We start from the raw sequence: 18,325 nt of genomic DNA on the forward strand, positions 1-18,325 counted from the left end.
AACATTACTTGTCCCCCCACATAGAGAAAATTATTCAAGAATTTTTAAAAACTCTTTAGCTTTTATCTACGATGCAAAAAAGTGAGGAGTCTCCCTGTAGATTACTTTTAGCTTGGCTGAATTCATAAAAACAACGGAGCTCCCTTGCTCTGAAAAGATCGAATCAGCTGGCAAAGTTGCTAACGGCATTCTACTGTGGAATGGCAGTGATCAGTTCTGACAAAAAAAATATGCCCATTAAAGGAGCATTGCTAATCTGGTCAAGCCAGATCATAAATTGCCTGACGAAGGAGAAAATGTTCAATATGGATCAGGATTGCACAGGGATTGCTCCCTTCTATTGGAAAGGGTTTCCTCTGCTTTAATGGGAATCTATGCACACACTGGATTTCTTGAGCCCAATCCTAGTTCCCCAGTTCGGCGAGACCCCCTTCGAGAAGATCGACAGTAAATTTTGACACATTGTGCACTCAGACCTCTCTGGGATGCCTAAGACTCTCATATTACTCAGTCTCAGTCTATTTTCAAAATCTTCCAGCTTCCATTGGGTGTCTGACATTTGATTTTCCAATGTTACTGTCATCCCTGTTTGTGCCTATGCTTCATTTTCCAGCGTGTCCACCCTGTTCTCCTCCTCAGGTATTCTTTCCATTACCTCAGAGCAAGTTTTAGAAACATTGCAGATATTTCCCTGCATCTTCCTGCAGGCTGTCTGGACTCTCTGACTCTTCATGTGTGTCTCTCCTGTATAGACAATGATGCTTTCATATATAGACTCCAATAAGATGGGTTCTGCACCTCTCGGTAGAGTATTGCCAGCTACTGCCCTGTCTACTTCTAGCTCTGGGGAGATGGAATAGTTCCAATGAAGCCCCCAAGCTTTTGCTTTATTTTTACTCACTTTGTCTTGTGTAGATAGTTTTTTACCCCACCTCACAGTAGCAGCATCTATCAAGGCATCATCTTGTCTTCCATCCATGCTGCTAGAATCAGATTCATGGCCCTGTGTCTCTGGTTCAGACCAGTCTGAGATATCTGACAGGTAAACAAAATTATCCCCCTTTTCTATTTCAAGCCCTACTGGTAGCGAGTCTTCCACTTGGTGTGCCCTCCTTGGGGTATGGCGTACTAGTCCCAATTGTATATAATTCTAATTCATTCAGCTGGACAAGGGACCCCCCTCTCCTCAAGATCCCTCTGGAGCCTGCACTGCCCCTCGGCCAGTTAGATTTTCAATAATAATGTTTTGGCTCACCTCTGGATCTGTGCATGCCATGTGGAGATGTGCCTCAGAGGGTATAGCTTCTGCCTGTTATATGGCCAAATTGCCAAGGGACGGTTCACTAGGTGCCATGCGTTTTTTCCCATTGGGAGTTTCCCACATTCCCCCAAAGTTGTGTTGGGGGGATTTTTGAAAAGATTTGGCCAGATCCCCTCCAACTCTGCTGCACCAGCTCCCTTAGATGCAGAGCCCAAATCTGCTTTCACTAAGGGCTCTTTTACAAATGGTCTAGTCTCTGTCTGCCCTTTAACACTATGCAACCTTTGCTGGAGACATCACCAGACTGTTAATTGAGAATACTCTGCCCCGGTAAGGATCCCCAAATGCGCGAACCATCGGCGGGGCAGTGTTGCCATTTTTGCTGGACCACCAAGGGGGCTCTCATCCATCTAGTGCCTCACAAACCCTGACAAGCTAAGGGTGATTGCTTTCCCCTATTGCAAGCGCCATCGCCTGGACACACACTCTAGTGGGACTCCAAGACCCAGACTGCAACGCATGTTTCCCGCCTGCAGTCAGCTGAGAGGGAGGAGTCAGCTGTGCCCTCATTAGTGCTGAACGGATCCTAAGGCGCAGGATGCTCGAACCATCCGCGTGGCAGTGTTGGCGTTTTTGCTGGTCCACCATGGAGGCTGTCATTCATCTAGTGCCTCACAAAACAGACCATATCCCGTGACGAGGAATGCGCGCGGGTGTCGCCCGGGTGAATCCCGGGCCAAGGGCAGACCTGTCCGTGCCCGTCAGTGCAAGGAAGAGACAGGGCTGGACCCTGGAGTGTTATATGAATTCGTATTAAGGTACTGATTATTCCTGTGTCCCATTACTCTGTGTTTTATCAACCTAAAGAGAAATCCTGCGCAGAAACTTGAAGTACTCTTATGTGATTACACCGTTAGAGGTTTTTGCATGTTGAAAAATACTTGTCTTTAAATTTGACCATAAGACTGACTAGAGAATACCCACGGAAAAGTTGAGCGGGTCAAGGTATTGTTTATTATAGAAACATGGGAAAAAGAAAGTCCATGGAGGGATGTGGTGGGGAGGTAGTCGCACTAGTAAGGGTAGTAAGGGGAAAAAAAGCCAGGAAATTGCCGAAACATGCAGGTAGCAATTGTGTGCTTGACCGCATTCTCACTCTTATTAGTGAGTGCATGAATTTTTTTCGAGACAGAGCCTAACACACAAGCTGGCATTGATAAATCTCCCTTTAGAAGTACTCATTTCATTAATCGAAGCCCTAGCCGCAATCCTGCCATGCCACTGTCACTAGTGTTGAGAGAAAACAAGATTAAACAAGGGAAGATCATTCCCCTAATAGTTCCCATTGAAACAACCTGCCACAGCCAGATCTTATTTTTAATTGCAAAAACAGATTTTCTCCCTTACTGTTAGTGCCTGACGGTGACAAGGATGAAAGTCTTCAACCTCTTCCCAAATCAATCAACTCCAGAACAGCCCTCAAACTGACCTGGTAGATTTGAATAATCCCAATGTGCATAAACAAAAAGAGAGAGAGGGAAAGAGTAGCGCCCACTCTTGTTCCCCCAGGGGAATACTTCTAAAAACAACAGACGAGTGAAGGCAGAGGGAATGTAGGCTATCTTTTTTTTTTTTATTTAGAGCAAAAAATTCAGATAGTACAAAATTAAATATTTCATAATCATGACATACACAATCATCTTATAAAAGTCGAAAATCCAATTACCAAAATTAAAAGTACAAACTTAGAGGTAGAAGAGAAAGGAAACAAGAAATTACAAAATCCTTACTAATATAAAAGCGTTACAGTTGGAATTTACACATTTCTTATATCATGATACCAGGCAGTAATTGGAGACCAAATTTGGGCACCCCGTATTCTAGGTTTTTTACCCCTGGCTTCATAAATTGCTATCTCTTGCTTGTATGTTCCTAGAAAACGAGTTAACCTCATTTGGAAGGTTGGAGGGTCACCTTCATTCCAGCGAGCTGCCAATATAATCCGAAATACCGCTGTCCCCAAAAATAAAGATAATTCCTCCTCTTTGCTATGCCCAAGAGTGCTATTGTGGCCAAATAAATAGAGTGTAGATGATACTTTGAGATTATGTCCAAAGACCTCTTCCCAATAATCAGAAATCATGTAGGCTATCAACAGGAGTCACTCATGTTTTTAAAAAAAGAGCCCTCACTCACTAACTTAGTTGGTGACATGCTTCATCATTGGGCCCCCACCAAAGAGGCCGAGTGCCTCCCCGGTGTGCTACAATGCCTGACTACAGCGGAGCTGGTTTTTTTGTGTTTACTAGTCCCCAATAATTTTTATTAGTGGGATAGTAAGGCTAAATTTTAAAATGGTGTTGCAGATGTTGCGACTGATTAGATCGGTCAGTCATATCTTTGGTTTAAAAATTGCATCCTTTAAACGTCAGTCTCGAGGCTTTCTTCAGGTCCAAGACCATGACGGTATGCACTCACTAAGGCGCACCCTAACCTATGGCTGATAAGGGAACTGGTATACTCACAGTTCACAATTTCGCACCTTCAGAACTCCTGAGCACGTTACAAAAGGTCATAGAGAAAAACATACAAGAAACTTGCTAATTCACACGTAATTAGCCTGGTGCTCAGTCAAAATGTGAGCGATCCTTAACATGCGGTTTCTGACAGTGCAGCCTTTCTTTTATCTTTTTAGAATGTGACTCTTAGTCACCACCCCCTTCTAGGACCCATGATGTTAGATTTCCATAAATCAAATGTAAGCCTTGATTTCTTGCTCACATTATAGATGGTCTGTATCTGAGACTTTTGGACCACACAGGCATTTTGTTATATTCAGTGTCACTACGTTTTATGCACACCCGAGATAACTCGAGCAGGCAAAAATCTTGTGGGTCCTGATATACTCAGGCCAACCCCTTCCATTAATCTTGGGTTTGAAATTCTCCAGATCGTTATGAATACACATTAGCACCAGGCTCATTTAGCCACTTGTATTCACTTTAGAATAGCACAAATTAGGTCACTATTTTTAATCATTTGGTAACGTACATATTCCTGATGTTACAGCAAGGGCACTTGCGACTGCATGTTTAGGATGGCTCACATTTGGACTGATCACCAGGCTAATTACGTGTGAATTATCAAGTTTCTTGTCTGTTTTTCTCTATCTCTTTTTTCTTCTTACAGATTTTGTAACTCGCTCAGGAGTTCTGAAGGTGCGAAATTGTGAACCCTGAGTATACCTGTTCCGTTATCAGCCATAGGTTAGGGTGCACCTTACCGAGTGCATACCGCCATGGCCTTGGTCCTGAATTTAGCCTTACGACTGGCATTTAGTGGCTGACACATGTAGACCACAATTTTTAAAGCTAGTATATGACTGATCAATCTAATCACTCGCAAAATCCACAACACCATTTTTAAATGTAGCCTTACTATCCCACTATTCAAAATTATTGGGGAATAGTAAAGACTATTTTATTTTCACATCTGCACCATCTCCTGCGCCTATCATAAAACACAAAAAAACCTGCTCCGCAGTAGTCAGGTATTGTAGCACACCAAGGAGGCACTCGGCCTCTCAGGTGGGGTCCCAATGATGAAGCATGTCACCAACTAGGTTACTGGACCCATGCCCACACCATATTTTCTCTCAACTAACACCAATAATTTGTCCGGTTGTAACAAAAGCATTACATTTTTCCCTAAGCTCTAAGAATTTCCCAAAATTTGGAAAACTGCCATAGTTACTCCGTTATTAAAAAAAGCAGGCTCTGATATTAACAATCCGGCAAACTATAGGCCTATTTCACAGTTACCTTACTTGTCAAAAGTATTAGAAAAATTAGTTAATAAGCAACTATCCAATTTCCTGGAAACCAACGATTTACTAGATATCTCTCAAACAGGGTTCCGGACCAACAATTGCACAGAGACTACTCTTCTGGCAATGCCAGATAACATTAGAACCCAGGTAGATCAGGGAAAGACAGTCGCCCTGATACTATTAGACCTCTCGGTGGCATTTGATACCGTACCGCACAATTAATAAACAATTGGAAATTCTTGCTGCGAAAGGTATCCGGGAAAATGCATTAGGGTGGCTGCGATCCTTTATGAAAGACAGAACACAAACAGTACGGTTGGGCGATTTCTCATCCCCTCCCCGGAACATCAAATATGGGGTCCCGCAAGGGGCCTCTTTGAGCCCCACATTGTTCAATGTGTTTGTCTCCTCGTTGGCTGAAATAGGAAGGAAATGGGGTGTCGTTATCTGTTCTTATGCAGACGACACCCAGCTGATGATCACATTGGATGAGGAAAATGACCCAAAGGACAGGCTACTAAACTGCCTTACAGAATTAGCCAACTGAATGCATAGCCACTGTCTTAAATTAAATGCAGACAAGTCCGAAACATTATTGTTCGGCAGACATACACAGCTATGGGACAGCAGCTGGTGGTCTATAACTCTGGGTGCTCCCCCTAGCCTGACAATATCGGCAAAAATCTAGGCGTGACATTGGACAATACTCTGAGCATGAAAAACCATGTTTCAACAATCTGTGGTAAATGCTCAGAAGAGTCTTTCCATGGATCCCTACAGAGTGTAAAAAGATACTAGTCCAGTCCCTACTGATGAGTAGGCTGGACTATGGTAACTCTCTGTTTGTGGGGATGGCTGATTATCTTTTTTCTAAACTACAGATTGTACAGAATGCTGCAGTAAATGCAATCTGCAACAAAAGAAAATTCGATTAAGCCAAGAGTTGCCTAAAAGAGCTCCACTGGTTGCCAATGAGGCAAAGAGCTTCTTTTAAATTATTGTGCATAACACACAGAGCATTGCACAACTCATGCATTTTAATAAAACAAAGTTAAATTCTATGCACCATCCAGGAATTTGCATTCCCAAACAACAGCAAGAGCTAGAACTACCCGTGTGAAAACAACAAGGATGGGTGGAAGGGCCTTCTCTCACCTGGCAGCGATCAGTTGGAACGAGCTGCCTGTGAATCTTAGATTGACAGATTGCTACCTGTCCTTCAGGAAGCAATTAAAAACATTCACTTCCCCAAGCCTGATTAAAACCATGGACTCTATTATCTGCCTATCACTGACATTCATTACTGCCATTACAGCGCCGTGATATCCTAACTCAGGATGATTGTTAGCGCTTTACGAGCACCATTACCATAACCATTACCATTACCATTACCATTACCTATTGACCATGCTATAGCTTGCATAGGTAAAACTAAGGTTATTAAGGCTACCATCTCTATCCACAATAAACTCTTTGCCCTCCTGCGCACATACTTCGTCAAACAGAGTAAGACACCAAATATTCAAAATACGAAAGCTAACCGTTGGTTTAATAAGGCATGTAGAATGGCGCTCATAACTTTAGCACAAGCCATTAGAGTAGTTGACTGCTCTCCGATCAGCTAGGCAAATGTATAGAAGCACTCAGAAAAAGGCAAAGAGAGACTGGGACGAGGAGAAATGGCAGGACCTCAAGGAGGCTTGTGCCACGGGTAACACCACGCACTTCTGGAACATCATAAAATGGAACCGAGGTGGCCAGCTGCAACAGCCACAAAATCATGTGACCCAGGAGGACTGGATTAAACATTTTAAACCCCAAAATTCTTGTAATGTAGTAGAGCTAGACTTGGGGAGATGAGCTACTTATTCTATCAAGACAAGGCTTTTTGCAGGGCCACTGTCGAAGTAGCACTTAGGTCAGTAATGGGGTCAGAACCCCAGGACCTGATGGCATTCTGGCGGACATATTTATGTATGATAACAACAGATGGTGCCAATATATCCTCCTGCTGGTCAATGCGGTTGCTTGTGCAGTGCCTGTTCTCAAATCCTGGAAAGGGGCCAAAATTATCCCCGTGTTTAAAAAGGGGGGTAAATTACTCACAGATAATTACAGACCTACTAGCTTAATAGATTCTTTACAGAAGGTAATGGGGCAGATTTTCCTCAATAAGTTATATGATTGGATAGATGAACATAGTATATTATCCCCTCTGCAGGCTGGCTTTCGGGCATTTACCAATACCATCGACCAGGTGTTACAGTTTAACCTAATTTACTGGAAGACGGTGGTCCTGGGCAAGGGCAGCTTGTATGCTGCCTTTCTTGACTTCAAGTCAGTCATTTACCTGGTCCCCGTGCCAAACTTTGGGAGGTCCTGCAAAATATGGGGATGCCACTTAAATTAACTAACTCTCATTGCGAGACATCACGAGGATAACTATGCAAAAATCCGCTTGGGCTCACAAGGTAAAGTTACTAGTCCATTTTCCATTGAGAGAGGTGTCCAACAGGGCTCAGTTATGTCACCTACATTGTTTTCCCTGTTCATCAACGGAATTGTGAATTGCATGGAATCTTTTGCAACTGATGCCTTACACTAGCAGGTGAAAAAAATCCTTATTTTAATGTTTACTGATGATACATTATTTGAAAAACCCTGAGTGGGCTCCAAAGTGCCCTCTTGATATTCGAGGAGTTTGGCTGTAGAAGGGTTTGAAAGTTAATGTATCCAAAACTAAAAGCATGGCTTTTAATCCACATAGAACATTTAAAGGTGGAGTTTTAATGAATAATCGTCCCTCGTATCAAGTTAGTGCTTTTACCTATTTGGGGGTTAATATACAGAAGCACCAGCAATTATCAGGAGTGCTTCAACTGGAGTATAACACCTCACTTACGAAACTAATAAGCCCAGTACTTCAAATATATAATACTAGCAGCCCGTCCCGACATTGTTCGGGAGCAATTAGGCTTCAGGGCCCCCGCCCGCCCCGACGTTGTCCGTGGGTCCCCCGGATCCTTCCTCCATATATTGCAGTATTATACCTCTATGTTTACTTTGTACGCTTTTGTAACCTGCACACGTAACTTTTTCCTCCTGTAATGCACCGTTTGGCTCACTTTTTTAATGCTCCGTTTGCTTCCTCTTGCTACCTGCACACGTCACTTTTTCCTCCTATACCTCTATGTTTACTTTCTACGCTTTTGTAACCTGCACACAGATTTTTTTCCTTCTGTAATGCACCGTTTGGCTCACTTTTTTAATGCTCCGTTTGCTTCCTCTTGCTACCTGCACATGTCACTTTTTCCTCCTATACCTCTATATTTATTTTCTACGCTTTTGTAACCTGCACACATAACTTTTTCCTCCTGTAATGCACTATTTGGCTCACTTTTGTAATGCTCCGTTTGCTTCCTCTTGCTCACGATGTACGCTTTTGTAACCTGCACAGATAACTTTTTCCTCCTGTAATGCACCGTTTGGCTCACTTTTGTAATGCTCCGTTTGCTTCCTCTTGCTCTTGATTTTCATTGTTGCTTCATTTTTCCGCCGCTCACCACTCCTAAATAAATAAATAAATACCCTACCTCATCTGCCGCTCACCGCTCCTCCCCGCCTGTCCGCCGCTCCTCCCCGCCTGTCCGCCGCTCCTCACAGCCTGTCCGCCGCTCCTCACCGCCTGTCCACGGCTCCTCCCCGCGCCATGTCCGCCGGTCCTCCGTGCGCTCCTGGACGCCGCTCCTCCCCGCGCTCCTCACATCGGGCACGCACGTTGTGGCCGGCGCTTCTTCCAAGGGACTACTTTTTTTTCGGTAAATTTTTTTAATAACGTATATTTATTATGTTTATATAGCCTATGTCCATCTGCGCACCCTGACGATTACAACGATGTATCGGGTGTGTGGATTGGCGCTGTGGTTCCCGAGTTTACCCTCCTCAAAGGTTCAAAGTTCTTCCTTTATAATAGTAGTATAGATGAAGGTGGTTAGCTCAGCCTTGTATGGGGCAGAACTCATGGGCTGTGAGAATCTCTCAACGCTCACTGTAGCCTAAAATAGGTTCTTCTGCAACATTACAACTCTTCCACAAAGTACCCCTGCATGTCCCCTTCTTTACGATCTTGGCAGAAAACCACTGACAGATATAGCCAAATTACACCCTGTATTATACTGGTGCAGAATCTGGAGTACACCTGAACTAGCTTCATATGCTGCAGGCCTCAAAGATATACTAAAGGCTGATAGTTTACATCACATTAAATAGCTACAAGAGGTTAGAGCCACCCTAGCATTTATGGGCATGTCAGCACTCTGGGATGATCCATCAGGTTCCCCACTCTCCCCTAAAGAGATTTTAAAGGAAAAGTATTGGGAAATGGTAGTGCACAACACATGGAGAAGCAGTGAGATATCCTCACTAACAGGTGGCTTTTTGGAAGTTAAAATAATCCCCAGTCTAGAAAAATACTGGGATTTAATTACAAAGCCGCATGACCGGAAATTCTTCTTCTAATTTAGGGTGGGATTAATACCAATCAGAGTTTTTACCTCTAGATGGGCACAAGGGGGTGGTACTAATTGCCCTGCTTGTCTGGCCACTGAGGAAACACTAGCACACTTATTGTTTGTTCGCCCTGCCTATGGTGGCCCACAACTTGCATGGCTGGGGCCAATTTGTAAACTACTAGGCACTGGAAGGAGCATTGAAGGTTTAAGAATTTTACGCTCCAACACATCATCTTCTATTGTGGTTGCATAGCAACATTTTTGGGGTGGTCGTAGGCTATAAGATCTCGTTCACTTGCTGTATAACAAGGAAGTGTTTATAATTGCTCATTTGCGCATGTATTAAGAAGGAATGTAAATGATTTACTACGCTATGTAGACATTAGTCTCAGCTATTCAGATGGATTATGTTTTACGACAATGCATATAAGAAAAGGCTGTAATTTCTTTTAAAAGGTTTTAAACTGTTTTAATTGTATTTAGTATTCATATTTCTAATCTATATTGATCAAACAGGCTTTTGAACTAGTTTTTCAAACCATATATATTCTGTGTTTTATGATACGTTCTGTACGATGCTTTTATGAGTAACACGTCAAATAAACTTATTTGGATTGGATCCCCAACTCCTTCATTCTACTGGCGGGCGGAGCAGGTGGGTTCCAGCATCCGCAATCAAACAGCTGCTATCTTGCCCTGAAGGGGTACATACCTGAGAAGAGGATGAACACCCTACTAGCCCTAGAGAAGGGAGACAAGGTGAGATATCCACACATGAAGGAAAACCTTTTCAGAAAATATGGTCTCACCTTTGAAAAGTGCAGGTTGAGGTTGAGGTGCAGTATGAAACTGTCCCGCTAGTCAAGGGGGATTTTATGGATTACTTGTGTAAGGCACTGGGTGGTTGGGTTAGGGGTAGTGAGGTACACACCTATGAAAGGCTGTACAATTTCATTGCAGGAGAGCACCTCTTCAGTCATTGTTTTCAAATGTACACCTACACCTGATTGATTGCAAGCTAACTGACCCAAGGGAGCTTGAAAATGAGGCAGACCCCTGTGTTAATACCAGAGTGTCTCTAAAGGGTCTGTGCAGTAATTCTAATGTGGGTGTGTAGGTTCCCCCCAACAGAGTGATGGGGAGAGACATAGTGACCAAGACAGGTCCCAGTATAGTGTGGGACAAAGGGTTCCCACGCTCTTTCTAAAGGTAGGAGGGAGATTTTCTGGTAGATGGAGACCCAGAGTGCCCCGTTTCCAACCCTGGTGCTTGGATTGCTCCCAGTTGGAGCTTAAAAAGGGGACCTGGTCTACATCAAGAGACCATGCACTAGAGTGTGCCCCACTGTGTCAGAAGAGCTAGAAGGGAAGGCAGCACAGGGCACCATGAAAGCTCTGTTTTATGGGGATACCACTCCACAGCAGAGGGTACAGAGGTTTAGATGGAGGTGCAGGAGGTGAAAGTAGTCTACAGCAGGAGGACCAGTAGGACAGGGGCTGTCAGCTCTGAGAACAGAGTACCCCACAACTGACCCTGGTGATGCCTTTTCAGACCTGGAGATGCTCCCAATGCTGTTACCAGGAAGACCCCTGCATGACACAGACAGATCATGTCAACCTCAAGGGGGTGGCTCCCCTCCCTAACAGTCCTGGCTCCCCAGGCAACTCTTCAACCTCAAGCTGCAGACCCTGTGCAGACTGACCAGTCTCAGAATATCACCCTAGGACTTATGGGAAAGAGAGTAAACAATGGGTGCATAATACCTGGGTCGTTGCTCCCAACTCTGAGATACCTCACATGTCAGAGAACCCTAGGTGGTCTGTGTCCTGGCTCTTGACACTGACAGCTGTCAGCAGCCTCTGTTGTTTGCTGTTCTCATGACCAAAGGTCTCCTAGGATTGGGAACAGAAGTCTGATCCAAGGGGTGGAATGGGCGACATCACTTTGTTGGCCATGATGGTATGCAGTGCGCCTACTGGGAAGCATCTGTGATCAAGCTAGCGTTAGGTAGGGTTCACGAGTGAGGGGAAGGGTTCCTCATAGGTCAGACCAGGAGAGTGTACACAGAGGCTTCCAACTGAGTACAGAGAGACATAGAAATGGCAAAACACCTAAATAACAGGGCCTTTGTTCATGTGCTGTCACCTAAGCAGGGAAGCCCATCAAGGTATTGATTAGTCTACTCTGGCTTTTTGAAGGAGTGTGGTCATGTTGAACTTAGCCCTTTTTGGCTCGGTCATCCCCTAGTTTTTTCCTTTCACCCTCCTGCTCTCTAAAACCATTTTTGTTGACTTTTAGGACTCAGCGCACTTTGCTATCAGTGTTAACATGCTTGTGCTCCCTCCATAAAACAAGATAGAACTGACTTGTACATGTAAATGTAAATGTATGTAAATGTAAATGTCTTGTGAAGCGCACTGCTGCCCTGAGGCGTCATGGCGCTGTAGACCGCTGGGGAACCTTCCTGGCTATCCCTGCGAGATGGTCCCTACTGGGTATCTCCAAGGTGAAACCAGGCCTCCCCGGCGAATGTGGGGGGCCGTTGTAGAGATGAGGCAAGCTAATGCCCAGAGTTGCCGAGTGTGATCCCTGATTAGAGTAGGCACTGAGGTGAGAATTATCGAGTCCGCTGACCCTGGTACACGACCCTGCCGCGTCGGGAATTGAACCCAGGTCCCGGGCCGTTCTCTGCTTCCGGGTCTGCCGCCTCTAACCAGTGAGCCACGCCACACCACTCCACTTACACGCAATCTGTCTATTAATTTACTCATAAGTCCCTAGTAAAGTGGTACTACCTTTACCCAGGGCCTGTAAATTGAATACTACTAGTGTACCTGCAGCATTGATTGTGCCACCCACTTAAGCAGCCCTTTAAACATGTATGAGGCCTGCCACTGCAGCCTGTGCGTGCAGTCTTAAAACTGCCATTGGAATCTAGCAAATAAAACCACTTGTAAGTCCCAGACATTCCTTTTTAATAAATATAAGACACCCGTAGGGTAGGCTCAGAACAGCCGAGAGGGTAGGGTGCAGGGTAGTTATAAAGCGGGACATGCACTTTTAAGTTTTACATGTTCTGGTAGTGAAAAACTCCTACATATATTTTTCACTACTACAAGGCCTACTTCTGCCATAGGATACTATTGGATTTACCTTTTTATTTGTAATAAGCTGTACCTTCTAATTGGGAGCAGGTAGACAGGACACATTTGATGTCTAAACAATTGTTATTAATAGTAGTCGTATTGTCAATCACAATTCTGAAAATGCCACTTTTAGAAATTTGATATTTTCTTATCCTAACCATTCAGTGTCTGAAGCTTGCTCCTGGGTCAATTGACTAGATCTGGCTGGTAGTTGGTCTTTGTGCAGTTTTCCCAGTTAAACAAAGGGAAAATAGGTATTGACAGAATTGGCCACTCTGAGTTTACAAGGGGGAACAGCTATAACCTACCACACTTACATACAAAAATGGCTCTGCCAGAGCATTCTCATAAGGATTTGAAACTGGTCTTTTGGGACCATACAGAAGCTGGGGCTAGACAGGGAGGAAGGGGAGGCTTGACACCTCATGGGGATGAAACCTCAAAAACCTCCTCCCCTTCAAAGTGGGTACTAGGTAAAAATATTGGACCTCAGATGCCACATCTTCGGTACACTTCTGTACCTATGGACTCTACCTGGAAGAAGGACTGCTGCACTGCCGAACGGACTGCCACTCTGCTGGACTGCTTCTATGAAGGACTGCTGCCCTGTCATGCTGTCCTGCTGCCCTGCTACCCTCTTGCCTGGGCGAGAAAGACTGGACCAGGTTCTCTGAACCCAGAACCCAAGAGTGACTCCAAGGGCTATAACAGGTTTCTACTACCCCTGAACCCAGTACCTGAAATCAAGTGGAAGCCCTGAAGTTGGTTTGCCAGCCCATTTGTGGACCCAGCAGAACCTAGGTACCTCCTCCACACCATGGCACATCTCCCTCAGAACTGATGTATTTCCTCTGCTGCATGGACTTCCCCAATGCAAAGATTCTGCATTGCCAAGAGCAGCCCATTGGAACAATGAATGCATGACTCATCTTCAAACAGGGACATTGAGTCGCCAACACAGCCCATTGGAACCGCTGCTGCGCAGCGCATCTTCATGCAAGGACATCGCCTCCTCCAATGCAGCCCATCAGACCCCTTCTGCAATACACTTCTCTAAGCAATGACATTGCCTTGCACTTTGCAACTCCCCAGACCCGCCGCTACGCAACACATCTCCAAGCTAAAAGCTTGCCTCCCCGATGCTGCATGACAGATCTTGAACACGGTACTCTGCATCGCTTCTCAGCCAGGATTAAGGTACTGTGTTCAGCAGACCGAACTGACCCACTGTAGCAGGCCTGCACTCTATCGCAGTTGGCCTGAACTTGTGATTTGTTTATGTTTCTATGTGACTATATAACCACAATTGGCGCTTTGTCCTATTTAGCTCCATTTTCACTTAAATCTTTAGAATTGCATATTGCATATAGAATTGCATTAGTTCTACTGATTGTACTTTTGTCATTTTGGTCTGAATTTATCTATTAAAATTAACTCTATTTTTCTAACGTGGTGTCGGATTTGTTTTTTAATATGTTTTCACTTTGTCACTGGTCGAAGTACTGCGTAAACACTTTACACATTGCCTCTAAGTTGTACCTGACTGCTCTGTGCAAAGCTACCAGTGGGTTGAGCACAGGTCAATTTGGGGTTTGCTTGTTAATGAACCCTGACAAGGATTGTAGTTTCTTCTTGAGTAGGGTTTCACCCCCCTCAACCAGTAACCCAATTTCTAACCCATATAGATCTAGATAAGGGCGCGCCCATTTTATTTGCCTTTTCGTTAAGCCTTTAGTGATCTCTGTGTGTGTGATATGATGTGGCTCTTTATCTTGAAGCAACTAAGACAAACATAGAACAAGGTCTTTTGAAGGACTGCTGGATTTACCTGTCTGCTTGGCTATAAGGTTAATATGAGCAAAACAGAAGTAATTCTGTATTCACTGAAAAGCTGCCAGAGCTTTTGCAAGCCAGGCATGCTGATAGAACCAAACTTATATTTGTTATCTGAGGGATAAACAAAATTTGGGACAAGAATGATGAATGTTGTTGTACTCTTCTGGTTGGAATACCATTTCAATTTCCACTTTAGGTAGAGTAGAAGTTGTCAACCCTCACAATTTTCTGTACTTCGTTATAGCACTTCCTCAACATTTTTAGGTTCTCCAAAAAGGTTGTAAGTATGATCTTTAGTTTTATTTTCACAGAGAGAAAACCTTGGGCGAAATCCAACTAAATTTACATTCTACAGAAAGAGCTCATTAATTAATGTAATTTACAGCTGCAGTTACACATTGACATATTTGGTTTACATTGACTGATTCAATTATGTTGATAACAGTTTATTAACCCATTGCGTGCGTCGGACGGCCCCTGACCGGCCGATATCACAGTGGGCGTGTGTGGAGGACAGCCTGGGGCTGTCCAAAACACGCCCACTCATTAATTCCCATTCCGCCGTGGTCAAGGTAATCTTTGGTAACAATTTTCATTGTGATCCTCAAATGTTTTTTTAAATTCTAGGGATTTCCACATTGGTTGGATATGATACTGTGGTGGCGACAATTAAAAATGGCAAATTTTTATACTACCCATAACCCAATATAAAGGACATTACACAATTTCAAATGGTCTTTTGATGGCCTGGTGAGACATTCACACCCTATCACATGCACACATGCTCTGATCTCCTGAAATTCATGACACCGCTCAAAACAGAATTGCTTTGGTATGATTGTCTCCTCTGCCTGCAATATTTCTGTCACCAAGATACCCCTTTTGGGGTAATGTGTGTGTTATATATGCCAAATTAACATAACATAATCCCAATCATAAATAGGGAGACAAAAGCTTAACTGTGAGTTCACTCGGCTTCTAAACATTCAAAACCAACTACTCCAATCAGGGACCTATATTACTTTATATCCACCCAGGCAACACATTTGGATTTTTTAAAGAACACTTATCCAGAGTTGTTTATTTACAGCATGCTTTATCATTGAGTCCTTGCCCAGATACAGATGGTATCTGGGTGTGCACAACCTTGAAAATCAAGCAGCTCTTTTTGGTAACTAAAGAGATCTATATATAGCATTACCTCAGGGTACCTTTAAATTCACTCTATTGATTCTTTGGTCTCCTGGCAAGCTTAAAAATAAGGTTTGATGCTATTGGAGAAAATGATATACTCTTGCAATGCAGGTTTACATGTTTCAACAATAAAACGCCACAACTGGCCAGTTGGCTTTCATAAGGACCATGTATCAAGATCCCTACTCCAGATCCTATATGGAACAGTTTTTTAGTGCACCCTACTCAGTGCCAAATCACTTTAATTTAATGCCTTCATTCATACATGCCACACTCTACAAACCCTCCTGAGGGACTTCATTGGCCTAGTTCATGTGAATAAGAGAGAAACATTATCATTATTATTCATCAAAGTTACAGTTTGTTGTTTACTGTAATGCACTCCATGAGTGGTGTTTCAGCACAATATTGAAAAAAAATATTGTGATAAAGAAATATTGGGGCGCATTACGATAGCGGAAGGCCCGCCAACGACAGCTGGTCAGTGGCGGGCCTTCCGCCATTGTCCTGCTGTTTTCCCCGCCATATCACGATGGCAAGGGAATTGTTGGGTATGTGTGGTGGACATAAAGACCATCTGCCACGGTTCTGACAGGCGGTCCTTTTCCGAATGCCTTTTGGAACAGACACAGAGCTCAACATTTATGATCAGTGATGTCACTGACCATGTCATGAGTGATGTAATATGTGATGTCATCAGCAGTGCATTACACGCGCAAGTTATAGCGAGTCCAACTAACTATAACGTGGGAATTTCAATGGTTTTATGTCAGTAAAATTTCCAGGTAACTATAACTGGTGTGAAACCTATGGTTTTTTCAGTGAATTTAATAGGTTTTTTTAAATGCTAATTCCTAACTATAACTGGTGTGAAACCTATGGTTTTTTCAGTGAATTTCATAGGTTTTTTAAATGCTAATTCCTAAGTATAACTGGTGTGAAACCTATGGTTTTTTCTGTGAATTTCATAGGTTTTTTAACTGCTAATTCCTAACTTTTTATAGGGCCTTATACCTATGTGTTTTTTAGTGAATTTCTAAGGTTATTTTTTCGCAAATATCTATAGCTTAGAAAGGTATGTTTTTCTAAAAATGAATCCTATATTGTATATTTATATAATATTTTTATTTTTTAAGTATATTCTTTTTTTTTTATATTTCACTTTGGAGCGCTCCCGGTGTATGTGTTTTGAAGACAGCATATGTACAGGACTGTATGGATGGATGAGTATGTATATGTGTGTGTTAGTGAGTAAACGACTGTCTCACTATTGTCTTTTTCAGTAACGACATATGTTTTAATCTAGTATATGTCAGTATTGATATATATAAGTGAGTATATGTGAGAGTGAGAGATTGTAAGAGTTCCTGTTTAAATAAGTATGTGTTTCTATAAGTCATTGTTTAAGAGAGTAAGTATGTGTAAGTTTCCTTAGAAGTAAAGTGGTAGTGTGTGTATAGCTGTATATGCAAATAAATGGATGTTCAATAGTTTTTTTGCATTTATGAATATGTGTGTGAGTAACTTTTGGATGACTGTCGGTGTGTAACAGGATGTATAGGTCTATCACTACATATGATGAGTGAATATATATATGAATGACTATATAGAACTGTTGGTGAATGAGTGGATGTGTATATAGATGTTGGAATTACCTAATAAGTTGTTGTAATTGGTGTTGGTTTCTTCTTTTTTAATAAAATGTTAGTTTCTATTTTTGAATGTGTGTGTCAAAGGTTATTTTATGCTGAAGGAGGTCTGCCACTTTGTCACAAGGATGGTGTCATCAGTGATGTCATGAGTGATGTCACTGACCATGTCATGAGTGATGTAATATGTGACGTCATCAGCAGTGCATTGCAGGTGCGCAAGTTATAATGAGTCCAACTAACTATAACGTGGAATTTCATTGGTTTTATGTCAGTAAAATTTCCCGCTAACTATAACTGGTGTGAAACCTATGGTTTTTTCAGTGAATTTCAAAGTTTTAATGCTAATTCCTAACTAAAAGTCTCACTTTATAAGTAAGACTGTTAGCGCTCTAGTTGTTCTTTAGAACACTCTGGTACATACTATCATTGGGCTATAGTTGCCCTGCATCTGGCTGATATTTGGGCTACATTTGTATTTTTTTGTGTCTGGTGGCCATCTTTGGGCTACATTGGGCTACATTGGGCTACATTTGGGCTCTAACATATATATAGCCCAATGTAGCCCAATATATATTTTTTAAAAGTTAATTTTCTTAAAAACAACTGGAGCATATATCTTGAGACATAGCAAACGCAAATCGGGCTACCAGTCCTTACAATTGTTCAAATTTTTTTTTGTTTGTATTTTTTTGTATTTTTTTTGCCCTGGAGAGCTCCCGGTGAGCGCCCCGGTGAGCACCCCGGAAAGTGTAGTATTTTGAAGCACCCCGGTGCGCGAACCGTGAAGCGTCCCGTTAGCGCCAATGTCGCGATCGAAAACAACATCGTGATGTGACGCGTAAGCGGGACGAATCGCGTAGCTGCGTGACACACGTAAGCGCCCCGGAGCGCGACCT

The sequence above is a fragment of the Lissotriton vulgaris genome, chromosome 3_1 (genome assembly GCF_964263255.1).
Source record: "Lissotriton vulgaris chromosome 3_1, aLisVul1.2, whole genome shotgun sequence".
Lineage (NCBI taxonomy): Eukaryota > Metazoa > Chordata > Amphibia > Caudata > Salamandridae > Lissotriton > Lissotriton vulgaris.